Raw genomic sequence first — 12,509 nt, forward strand, 5'->3', positions numbered from 1 at the left:
TCTAGTCAACTGATCTTGCGATTGGAGTGATCACTCTTGCCCTTGGGTGTGTAGGTGCATAGGATTTTGTAGATTGGACTGGCAAGAGCCTTTATATGAGAAGTGCACACTGCATTGAATTCACGTGCATGTTGGCCATCTACTCCTCGCCCCTCTACTCCACCTGCCTTTGGCTGTATGACAGGTTGGCCAGCCACCCGTTGGGCCCACGTGTCATACACCCAAAGGAAGGTGTAGTAAGTCAATGAAGCTACGTCCCCCTCCGTGCCCGTGCATGCTTTCAATGACTTGAGACTACCAAACATCACATGCAGTGGTTAGTTCATTGCATGTAATCCTATTAAGTAGCAAGAAGACAAGTTACCTCGCTGATAGGAATAAAACAATACACCATGTATTTATTTACAGAGGGATTAGTACATTTTTTGTGACATGCATTACTAGATATTGCTAGTCAAATACTAAATCCAGATGGAAGTGGTAGTACTACTAAATCCAGACGGTGGTGCTAGTACTACTAGTAGTAGTACTACCAATGTAGTAGCACTATACTACCCGTTGGTCAAATTATTACATGTTGCTCCTCACAGTGAAGTGACAAGACCCTACGTCAGAGATGACACCTGAGTATAGGCATCGTGTTCGGCATACCATAGTCAGCCTCACTGTCTGCAGTCACTATCATCATGGCTGTAGACCTAGCCTGCTTACAACTAGCCGTGTTCGACATAATTTCCCGTGCGTAGATGCCCGTGCATTGCACGGAACACCAAGATTGGGGTGGACGGCGCCGGCAGCGGCCATCGCGCCAGATTTTTCCATGGCCTTCTAGATGTGGTGGGGAGGAGATAAGGCTGATTGTGAGAGACAAGGAGTTGTTTGTAAATAGGGAACAAGTGCGGGCATCTTTTTGCAAAACTGGAGAAGTTTAGTTTGTATGCGTCAGATCTAGATCCAACGGCTATTGGTGAAAGATGGCAGGCACAACATCATCACCAACTCAGGACCTGTTTGATTTGCAGGATTTTGAAAACGCAGGAATAGGACATGGCAATATTACAAGTTTCAAACTGATAATACAAATGTTAGGAGTAATGCTGCACCTACGAAGAGGGAATTACTAGGAAGTTTATGTAAGAACTTTCGTTACTTTAGGTGGATGCAGCATTATCGTACAAACTAAAATCCACTGCCCTGACAAGTCACTAATGGGCAAATAAGTTTTTGAGTCTCTGGCCACTTGATGTTTCGAAAACAAATTCAGCTTCTGTGGAGACTTGGTCATTTAGGCTTAGACGCTTGCGGTGATCAGCACGCCATTCATTATTGTGCTAGAGAATGCCAAACCTCATTACCTTGAGCACACTTGCCTCCAGAACAAAGAACCTGGCCAATTTAATCTCAGATGTGCTGCCTCGGTAGTCAATCAAATCAATTTCTGTAATATGGAGATCAAGGAATTCGATGAGATTGTTATAGTGCAGCACATTTTTCACTTTCGGGTCTTTTTTTATCTGGAAAAGAAGAGAACATATTAGAGCAACTAGCTGTATGAGATTGTCGTGTCATCAAGAGGTATTAATATCATTCGCTCATACGATGGGGTTGGCTGGCTAGTGATATTTTTTTCACTCTCTCTCTCTCTCTCTTTCTCTTTCCTCTCATTTACCTAGGAGTACGGGAAAAGCTTGGGCATTTGTTGCCTTCCACTATGTGGCCGATGCCATAATACGCATCGATGTCAAATCAAAAGATTTTGGCACCGCTCTCGCGATGTGAGAGAGTTGGCACCGCTGTGCACACAGACCCACATGTATAAACAAATCACTCAAACCAACTACACCAGCCTCTCACTCTCCCAAACAAGTGTTTTTTTATTGCCGCAGTCCTCTCTCTCTCCCACGCAAGTGTTTTTTCATTGCGTGAGTTAATTTGGCACCGGAGAAAAGTAGGTGATCCAGATTGGGGCACCATGTGAGCCATGGAGGAGCATCGATGCCAAATGCATCACAAGTGAATTTGGCACGTGTTTTGGGCAACATAGTGGAGGGCCGTTATAGCCCACTTTTGTACTACCTCTTATTTAGTATAAAATTTTGACCATATATTTATGTAAGAAAATGCCAATGCATGTCACTAAAAATTACACCATTTGAAATTATGTTCAAATACGAATCCTACGATATAGTTCTTAGTGACATGCATTAACATTTTGTCAGTTAAATCTATGGTCAAATTTTGATACTACAAAATAGGAAGAGTAAACCAGGACGGAGGTAGTACTTGCTCTTAGGGTAACCATAGAGTTACTGGAGTAGTTTAAGTTACTTTCCACTATGACTAGCCTAGGCTACTATAGTAGTACAACAAAAAAACGATGCAGGTGATCACGTGAGAAAAAATACTAAAAACATTTCTTTCGGTGCAGTGCGTAGATGCAATTTTGAACACTACACTTGTCATCGTAATTTGGGAAAATTACAAAAAAATTGAGCTACGTTGTGATTACCGTTTACTAATAGGAAAGAAGTTTCACCTCAATGAGTAGCTTCTCCATGCACGGAAAGCATGTATGGAATCCAACAACTTGATCTAGATTGGGGCCGGTCGATTTTATTGCCAAGATCTTCACTGTGCGCATAGACTTGGTCAAGCTTGTGGGAATCATTTTCTGGAAGACGGTCGTAAATACATCAAGAAGAAATTTAAAAATGTGAATTTCAAGAATACGGAGAAGAAGATGAGTGTTGTACCTGAACGATTACGGATCCAATAAAGAGTTTGGAGAATTTGGCAGACGAGTGCACCAACGTTGTCAATTTCAGCGCGTCAATGACCCTAATTTTTGTTGGACCTTCTAGATCTGATACAGGCAATCCCTCCAGGAAAGGCGCATTCTCAATGACCATAACGTGGAACAGCTGGAGTGATATCTTCCCAATTGATGGCTTGTTGCAGGGCCAGCAAGACACATAAATCCATCGGAGATTCGTCGAGGCGATGTGGAGGCTAATGAACCCGTGGATCTGCTCAAGACGAAGGTACTCAAGCGCAGTACAGCTGTGGAGCAAGTGCTCCATAGCCTTCTTCGAGATGACAACGTCGAAGAGGTCGAGCTGCTTGAGTTGAGGGAGAAGAAGGGCGGGCACGGCATTAATTTGGGGAAGATAGCAGGAGTTGAAGCTGGCGCGGCGCAGCGTTGGCGCGAGGCGGAGCGCGGACGGCGGCAGAGAGCGATATCGTCTAGCTTCAAAGTTGAGCTCCTCGAGCTGATCTAGAGTGGGGGATAAGAACCACTCGTCGAACTTGGGTTGGACCTTGCAGTTCGTACTGAACATGCAGATGTCAAGGCATCTGGCTGGCCCTGGGTGCGATGAAAGGATCTTGGAGACTGCGGCCATGCATTTGCTATCCCCGTCACAGAGGCAGCTATCGACAGTGAGGTTGAGGGGGACGTGGCGCCAGAGGGGGCGCCACCGCCAGGAGAGTAGGGCAGTCCGTACGGTAGATTTGGTGGGGAGGAGGCCGATGATGACGAGCAGCATGTCATCGGGGAGGCTGCTGATGAAGTCCGGGCTCGCAGGATGCGATTTTGGCTCGAGCCGCCTCCGCTTGTTGGCTGCCTCGCCGTCCATCTCAACCGGCGGCGACGCCGGTATACACGTGTGTTGTTGTGTGTTGTGTGTTGGGTGTGCGCGAGTGCGTCCTTCTGTGCATGCCACCGCGCAATGGTGAATTGTGTGTGAGTGCGTCCTCCACACGGAAGAAGTGTGTCCTCAATGCGCCCTCAATTACTAGCGTGCGGGGTGCTGCCCCGAGTGGTTTCAAATTTGTTTACTTCACCGCGTGTCAGATGGGCCTCTAGTTTACTTATTTTCACCCACTGCCACATGGGCTAGCACACGAAGATACAGAACACGAACTGACAAAGCAGCATGTGGATAGGTTGACCGGTCAACTAAACAATATACGGAGCTATACGCTAACACAGTGAGCGTATAATCCGTCGGTATAGAGTGTTCGTGTGAGAGGGGAGGCCCGTGAGAGATAGCAGAGAGAGAAAGGGCCACTCCCTCCATTAGATAATGTAGTTCCAACATTTTTTTAAAGTCAAACTTTTGAAACTTTGACCAAGTTTATAAAGAAATTACTTATATCTACAATACCAGAGATAAATGATAGTATGAAGTAAGTACATGTTGTGATGAATCTAATGATCTTTCCAGATGTAAATGTTTTTCTCCACATATACCTGGTCAAACTTTTCTGAGGTTTGACTTTTCAAAACATCCATATGTTTATGGACGTGAGAGAGTCCCAAACTAGAGAGAGAGTGTGTGAAATAGAAAGAGTGAGTGAAAAAAGTGTGCATGCGTGTGTGAAAGAGACATGGACAACACTCGATAAAAGTCGAGAAAAAACATGTGTCTTATGCAAACATATCACACATGCATCTTCGATAACGGAAGCAAGGTGAGGAGATAGTGTGTGGTTGTTTGCAACCGAGAGAGCAAGACCCCTAGCACGTGGACAAGAGGGGTCTGACAAACAAGGGAGAGACGTCGAGAGAGACTTACCGAGTAAATGCAGACATGGGGAGGAGAGAGTGTATGTTTGTCATAGAGAGATCCCCTGGAGATCGTGATGGGACTACATGGGTGGGAGATCGAGTGACAAGGTGTGTGCGTGATAGAAGATACCACGAGAGATATCGAGATAGATGTATGGATGGAAGGAGACAATACGTGTGTCCCTGATGGCTAGTGAGAGATAATCATACTTAGGGGGGGAATGCTTGCGCCTATGATGGAGTGAGGGATTATGGTACTTATTAGGGGGGTGCGTGTCACATAGAGAGAGAACAAGGGCGGAGAGTGTTGGATGGGTCTATATGTATAGCGCGAGCGAGACATGTGTATGTGTGAACAAGGGAGATATAAAGTTTGAGAGAGATTGAGGAGCCCCGGTATGCCTAAGTGGTGCGTCAGATAGCTGAGAGGGGGAAAGAGATATTCCATCCGCTCGATAATGTAGTGCATGTAATTTTTTTAGAAGTCAAACTTTGTAAATTTTGATCAGGTTTACACAAATATTATTTATATCTTCAATACCAAAGATATATCATATGAAACTACATCTCATGGTGAATCTAATGGTATATGTTTGCCATTCCAGATGTAATTGTTTTTCTCCACGTACATGGTCAAACTTTGTGATGTTTGACTTTTCAATAAATCAATGTGCTATGGACTGAGGAGAGTGCCTAAGTCGAGAGGGATCAAGTGCATGTGAAGGAGAATGAGTAAGTGTGCAAAAAGAGTATGTGTGTCAAAGAGAAAGTGACAACAAATGATAAATTAGAGAGAGAGTGCATTTTTTTGTTTCTTAGGCGAACATATCACGCATGCATCTCCGAGATAGAAAAGCGAGGCGAGGAGATACACGAGGATAGCTAGTGTGTGATTGTTTGCAACGGAGAGAGACACCCCTATAGCACATGTCCAATAGAGGTCTGGCCAACAAGGAACAAAGGTCTAGAGGGACACATGGAGAACATAGACACATGGGGAGGGCGAGAGGGTGTGTTTGTGATAGAGAGACCCCCTCGAGATTGTGAGGGGACTATATGGATGGGAGATCGAGGGAGGTGCGTGCGCGATAGAAAGATGCCCCGAGAGAAATCGAGATAGACCATGCACATGTTTGTGATGGAGACTAAGATTAGCTAGTCATATACATATAGGAGGGACTGCGTGTGCCTACAATTGAGTGAGAGACCATCATACTTCGCTAGCTAGGCATGAGATTGTGTGTGTGTGCATGTGAGATGGAAAGAGAACGAGGGAGAGAGATAGAGTTTTAGATGGGCCTATCGAGTGCGAGTAAGATATGCATGTGTATGTGTGACCCGGTTAGATGGAGAGTTTGAGAGAGAGCGGGAAGAGCTCCGAGACGACGGAGTGGTGCGTGAGAGAGTTAGGGGCAATGAGCCAAGGAATTTGTGTGCATACGATGAGTGCACCCAAGATATCTAGCTTGGACTAGAGAATCATACATAGTGTGTGAGAGAGACCTATAGATGGAGTATATATGCATGCGAACTAGAAAGACCCCCCCCCCATGCACACACACAAAGAGAGAGAGATGGAGAGAAAGAGAGAGGACCAACAAGGTTTGTGTGTTGGATGCGTGCGACAGAATTGAAGATTATCGGCAAGAGAGAGAGAGAGCAGGAGCCCGGGAGAGGGGGGAGGTCGCGTTTTATGCATCAAAGACTGATATAAACCATGTTTCGATATAAACTTGCATTCAAATATTAAAATTGGAGAACATGTTGTCTGTAATCCACACATGAATGGATATATGCGTATATCAAACAAGTTCATTAATTTGACTTTCAACATGTTCATGGAGTACTATAATATTGTACAATATGCTATACGATTGAGGTGTTCAATTTTGGATTTAGTTCACTTTTTTGACCTGGTGAACGAGCTATTTCATTGAATCGAGATATTTCATTTTGGGTTTGATTCCCATTTTTGAGTGGGTCAACTATTTGTCATATAGTAAATCGCTAGCAACGAGCATGTAAAAACACATTACTCCCGAGCATCATCTCTCCATCTAAAAAAGAAGTGGCATGCTAATATTTCTAAATTTGTTTCAAAACGACTTGGTAAGGTAGATGTGGATGCTCGTTCTCCCAAATTTTGAACGAATCGTTAAACATCCTCTGCTCGGTGGAATTCGCCCGAGCAAATAAATGGGAGACGTGGACGCATTAATTAGCCCATTGTGCATCGAGGGTAGGATCGTAACTTCATCCAAGCGCGCCTTCTCCTCGGCCGAAATGACATGTGCCGAATAATTCATAAACCATGGTCGGCAAAACACGCTCTCCTCGCACGAAATAGCTCGCACCCACTTTTTCAAAACACGCTCTCCTCGCCCGAAATTGCTCACGCCCACTATATTTCAAAACACGCCCTCCTCTCCCGAAATCGCTCCTGCCCACTATTTGGGGAGAAGTAAAGTTACTCTACTATCCCCGACCCTCAGTACACAGACCAAAGCCGAGAAGCCTAAAGGCAGGGGTAGAACTGTAACTCCCCCTCACATTTCAGACAAATGCGTCCGTAAAATATGGTTCCACTCCCCTCCCAATTCCCCCCCCCATTCATACCTCGTGGGCGCCAAATCACCTTCTCCCCGGAAGCTCCCTTCTCCGGAGCCGCGAAACCTTAGCCCCTCCTCCATGGCGCCCCCCACCGCACCAATTTCACAGTTGCCCTCCTCCCTAATGCCAGAGATGTTGTCCATTTGCCGTCGTGCATTGGGTCGTGTGCCTCTTACTCGGTGCTGCTGGAGCTGCCTCGACGACGGCCGTGTGAACCGTACCAGAGTCGATTCACCCATGCCGTTGTTCACGGCGCTGGAGCGGCTCCAACTTCAGATCCGTCCAGAGTCCCGGCGCTGCTTCCCTGTAGCCGTCGACCATCGCGATGTCATTGTTTCCCTACCGCCGGTGGCCACCGCAACCGCGCCGGCCTCACCGACTCGGCAGCTGGACCTGCCTACTTCACCATGCCGCCAGATAGGTCGCACCCTCATCTCAAATCACTTTATTTAGGCGTCAGTTGTCTGAATTTTTATTCTGGGCCAATCGATTCCCAATGGGAAGCAGCACCCCTCGAGAGGCGGAGCTCCTAGGCTGCCGGTTTGCTGGTGTCTAACGTAAGGGTGCGGGGCCGCAAGTTCGCCGCGGTAGCAGCGCTTAGATGGCTATCTTAGAGTTGTGTGGGTTCATGGTGTTGTCGCCACCAGATCTGGATGATGGGGAGTCTTTGTGGATTGGCCCGAGGGCGGTGCAACCATGGCAGTGCGGTGGGGCGGGGAGCGGGGTTTTGGCCAGGGCCACGGACGACGAGGCAAGCTGCTCTGGCGTTGGTCACTGGCTCTTAGGGGAAGATTCCTAACAGTGTTAGCCGGGAGGCACAAGACGGCCATCAAGCCATCCGGCGTAGATCGGACAGTACCAAAATAAAATAAAATCGTGTGACCCCAATTTAGTCTCAGTCAATAGACGTGTGACCACTCTCGTACCTTGCTATTGATCTCTTAGTGTATTTCTTCAGATCAAAGAGATGTGTCATTCTTAACATTATGTGTTATCTGCATCTTCAGCCACACCGTCTTCCGAATCACCGCAGCTGCTCCAACAAGGGAAGCATACACCAGAAGGGAGCTATGGTCCCCACTCAACAGTTCCCTGCATCGAATGCACGTGCCCGACATGGACAGCCACAACAACTGCAGGGCCATCGACAACACATGATGCTCACTCCTATGGATGGCAGCCAGATAGGTTCTATCTATAGTTCAGCTAAGATACTTATTCTTTAGGTAACGTTGTTCCATTATTATCATACATCAGCCAATGCTATACCACTTCTAGTATTACCTATGTTGTTCTTTAATACTTTTGTGTGCCATCTAGTTAATCTCGAGTACAAACGTTACATATTCTGTAGCTTTCATCTGTGTTCTCCCTTTAGTTTTTGAGACCTGTTGCTGCTAGTTAACCCCAGTCCTACTATTTATGTCGTCTCCTACAAGCATTCATTACATAAATCTAACTACTAGTTGTCTTCCATGCATGTCAGATATAATTGCACACACTGATATATCCACAAGAACCTCACGGAGCAATGTAAAGGCCAATAAACTTGATGTCAATGATACCCAATAGGATGGAACATGTAAAGGCAGTTCTTCAGAAGACTTGCAGAAAGATGTTGAATCCTCTTCACCCCACAAGGTCCTTGCTCTAACTTGGCCCGTGATATGGGTACAACATGCATATAATGTCCTGGAGTGTATCTACTCTGTTGCAATGACATGTGCTTAGCATGCTGATCATGCATGTAAATATGTCATGCCTTCCTGTTTTTCAGTACCTATTCCATTCATGATAACATGTTTTCAAATTCAAGTACTGTCATTCTACTCTATCGCAATGCCATCTGCTTAATTTGGACATCATGCTTCTGAATATCTTATGCATTGTTATTCATCAGTACGTACTTCATATGTCTACCATACCATGTTTTTTTACATTGAAGTGTTGTTCTAGTGCTCTGTTGCAATGCCATCTTAGTTTCCCAATCATACACGTGTATACTGCCTTAGTTTTTTATGTACGTATTCCGCTAGCATACAGTTTTACATTCAACTAGTGTTTTTTTACTGTGTTGTCCTATCGTATCCCTAGCTCTTACACCATACTCGCTCCGTCCAGATTACATGTTGCCGAAATGGATAAAAAAGGATGTATCTAGAACTGAAATACGCCTAGACCCATCCATTTTTTCTAGATGGAGGGAATACATGTCAATATGTCATGCCTTTCTATTCTTCGGTACCTATTCCATCTCTCTGTTGTAGCATGTTTTATAACTGAAGTACCATTCTTCTATACAAGGCATGCAAGGGGAAGACGACTATGTTAGAATCTGAAGGGTTACAAACCAGGTCTTTGCAAAAGATCCAAATGCCAGGAGATAATAAACCAACTCCAGTTTTTATAGATACAACTCCATCACAGAGAAACCCAACTCCTACTGATAATAAGCACATTCCAGTGGCCAAAGAACTAGTTCGCTCTAGTCCAGCAAAAATATGTCAAGTCCATTCTAAGAAGCATGTGTGTATCCTTGCATCATGAAATTTTATAGCATGTTGATCATATTTTCTACATGTTTCTTACCCATCTCTCTTTTAGAAAATAAGCTTAACAGATAGAAGAATTTCTACACTGGTATCATCTGTGAGGAAAGATTCTTGTAGGAATTCTCTGTACTCCAATGCAGATGTAAGTACCTATTGTATATCACTATATTTTTACATCAGCATGTATTTTGTTAATCGGCGTGAATCCAACCTTTATCTGATCTAAATTTAGTTGTAGCAAAATGTATGGTTAAAGGCCACAATGTTGATTTTTGTAAGGAAAATTGCCTCGTAGTTTTGCATCCTAAGCTGCATGAGTGTACTATCTCATATTAGTGGGTTTGATTACTTTGGTTTTGCAGTGGGTTTTCAGTGTTTTTTTACTGTGTTCTCCTGTCGTATCCCTAGCTCTTACATCATACTCTCTCCGTCCGGATTACATGTCGTAGAAATGGATCAAACTGGATGTATCTAGAACTGAAATACGCCTAGACCCATCCATTTATTTCCGGATGGAGGGAATGCATGTCAATATGTCATGCCTTTCTATTCTTCAGTACTTATTCCATATCTGTTGTAGCATGTTTTATAATTGAAGCACCATTCTTCTATATAAGGCATGCAAGGGGAAGACGGCTATGTTAGAATCTGAAGGGTTACAAACCAGGTCTTTGCAAAAGATCCAAACGCCAGGAGATAATAAACCAACTCCATTTTTCATAGATACTGCTCCAGCACAGAGAAACCCAACTCCCACTGATAATAAGCAGATTCCAGTGGCCAAAGAACTAGTCCGCTCCAGTCCAGCAAAAGAATGTCAACTCCATTCTAAGAAGTGTGTGCGTATCCTCGCATCATGAAATTTTATAGCATTCTGATCATATTTTCTACATGTTTCTTACCCATCTCTCTTTTAGAGAATAAGGTTCAATGATAGAAGATTTCCTTCATTGGGATTATATTCGAGGAAAACATCTTGCGGGAATTCTCTATGCTCCAATGCTGATGTAAGTACCTGTTGTATATCACTATATTTTTACATCAGCATGTATTTTGTTAATCGGCATGAATCCAACCTTTGTCTGATCTAAAATTAGTTGTAGCAAAATGTTAAAGGCGCCCATGTTAATTTTTGTAAAGAAAACTGCCTGGTAGTTTTCCATACTGAGCTTCATGAGTGTACTATCTCATATCATGCACATTACTGAATTGTAGTGCTGCTCTGGTTGCTCATTCATTCATTGTGTCAATGTTTCTTTCGTATTACCTTACCTAGCTGATGATAGATGTGCCATATTGTGTTAATTTGGTGTTGGCTAGTTTCCCAAACGTTTGTTGTGCCAATGTTGCTTTCCTATTATCTGACTTGGCCAATGATGGCAATGCTAGTGTCTTAATTTGGTGCAGGCTGCTGAAGATAAGAAGACAAACTCTGAAAACAGCAAGGCAACCCCATTGTTTCTTTCCAATAAATCTAGGCCAGGTAATATGCCAATAACTCATGGTTAATCTATTTGGTTCCCCTCCTAATTTATGTTATGATGCAGTGGTCGGGACACTCTCCACTATCAATAATACAAGCCTGCCAAAATCGACATCTGAATCTGTTCAGTATCCTCTGTCTCGAATGCAACAGAAAAATGTATGTTTGTGAACCAATTAATGGCTGAAGGAATGATGGAAATGGTGGAGGAATCATAGGTGCAGAGTCGTGCAACACAACAACTGATCAATGTTTTCAGAGACAGTGTAGCAAAGCAGCAAGAACTTGCCCACATGCTTATGGGCGTCATCCGTGCTGAGGTTGTAGATTGTGACGTTGTAGATCATTAGGTTCTGTTCATTTATTTGCACTGACATCAATCTTTGATTGCCCAGTGGATGTAATTTCCTGCAATATATGCTAGATGTGCAACGTTTTTCCCTGTATGTCGTACCTTTGCTTGATCGGTTTTGGTCCTGTGCATAATTGCTTGTCGTAATGGGCTCAAATTATCTAATTTGGCCTAAAGACATGTACGAACTTTAGTGGGCCCATTATGTTAATGGGCCGTTAGCAGGCCGAAAGTTAATGGTCGGCCCTCTTAACTCCCGGGTCGTTAATAGGCTAACATCGAAGCGGGCAACAGGTGGGCTCAATTGATTTCATGGGCTGTTAACAGGCCGTTACTAACTTCGGGCTACATATGGCCCAACTATACCGTGGGCCTTTAGCAGGCCGAAAGAGACAGCGGGCTTGTACTGGACCATGAAGAGCATGGGCCGCTAAGAGGCCGAAAGTCAGGTCGTATTGTAAATGGCCCAACTGTGTTGTGGGCCTTTAGCAGGCCGAAAGAGAAACCGGGCTGGTATTGGACCATGAAGGGCATGGTCCGTTAAAAGGCCAAAACTCAGGTCCGACTACAAATGGCCCAACTCATTTATGGTCTGTTAACAGGCTGAAAGGCACACAGGGACGGGAATTGGCCCAACAATTAAATGGGTCGCTAAAAGGCCAAAACTCAGATCCGACTACAAATGGCCCAACAGATATATGGGTCGTTACCAGGTTGAAAGACACACCAGGCCGGAAATTGGCCCAACAATTAAATGGGTCGCTAAAAGGCCGAAACTCAGGTCCGACTACAAATGGCTCAACTGATTTATGGGCTATCAACAAGCTGAAAGACACACCGAGCGGAAATTAGCCCAATATTTAAATGGGTCGCTAAAAGGCCGAAAGATGTACATTGTGAAAATTGGCCCATCCACTGAATGGGCCGTTAACAGGCCGAAAT

This window comes from Triticum urartu, chromosome 4A, assembly GCF_056163025.1.
Source record: "Triticum urartu cultivar PI428250 chromosome 4A, HENAU_Tu73, whole genome shotgun sequence".
Lineage (NCBI taxonomy): Eukaryota > Viridiplantae > Streptophyta > Magnoliopsida > Poales > Poaceae > Triticum > Triticum urartu.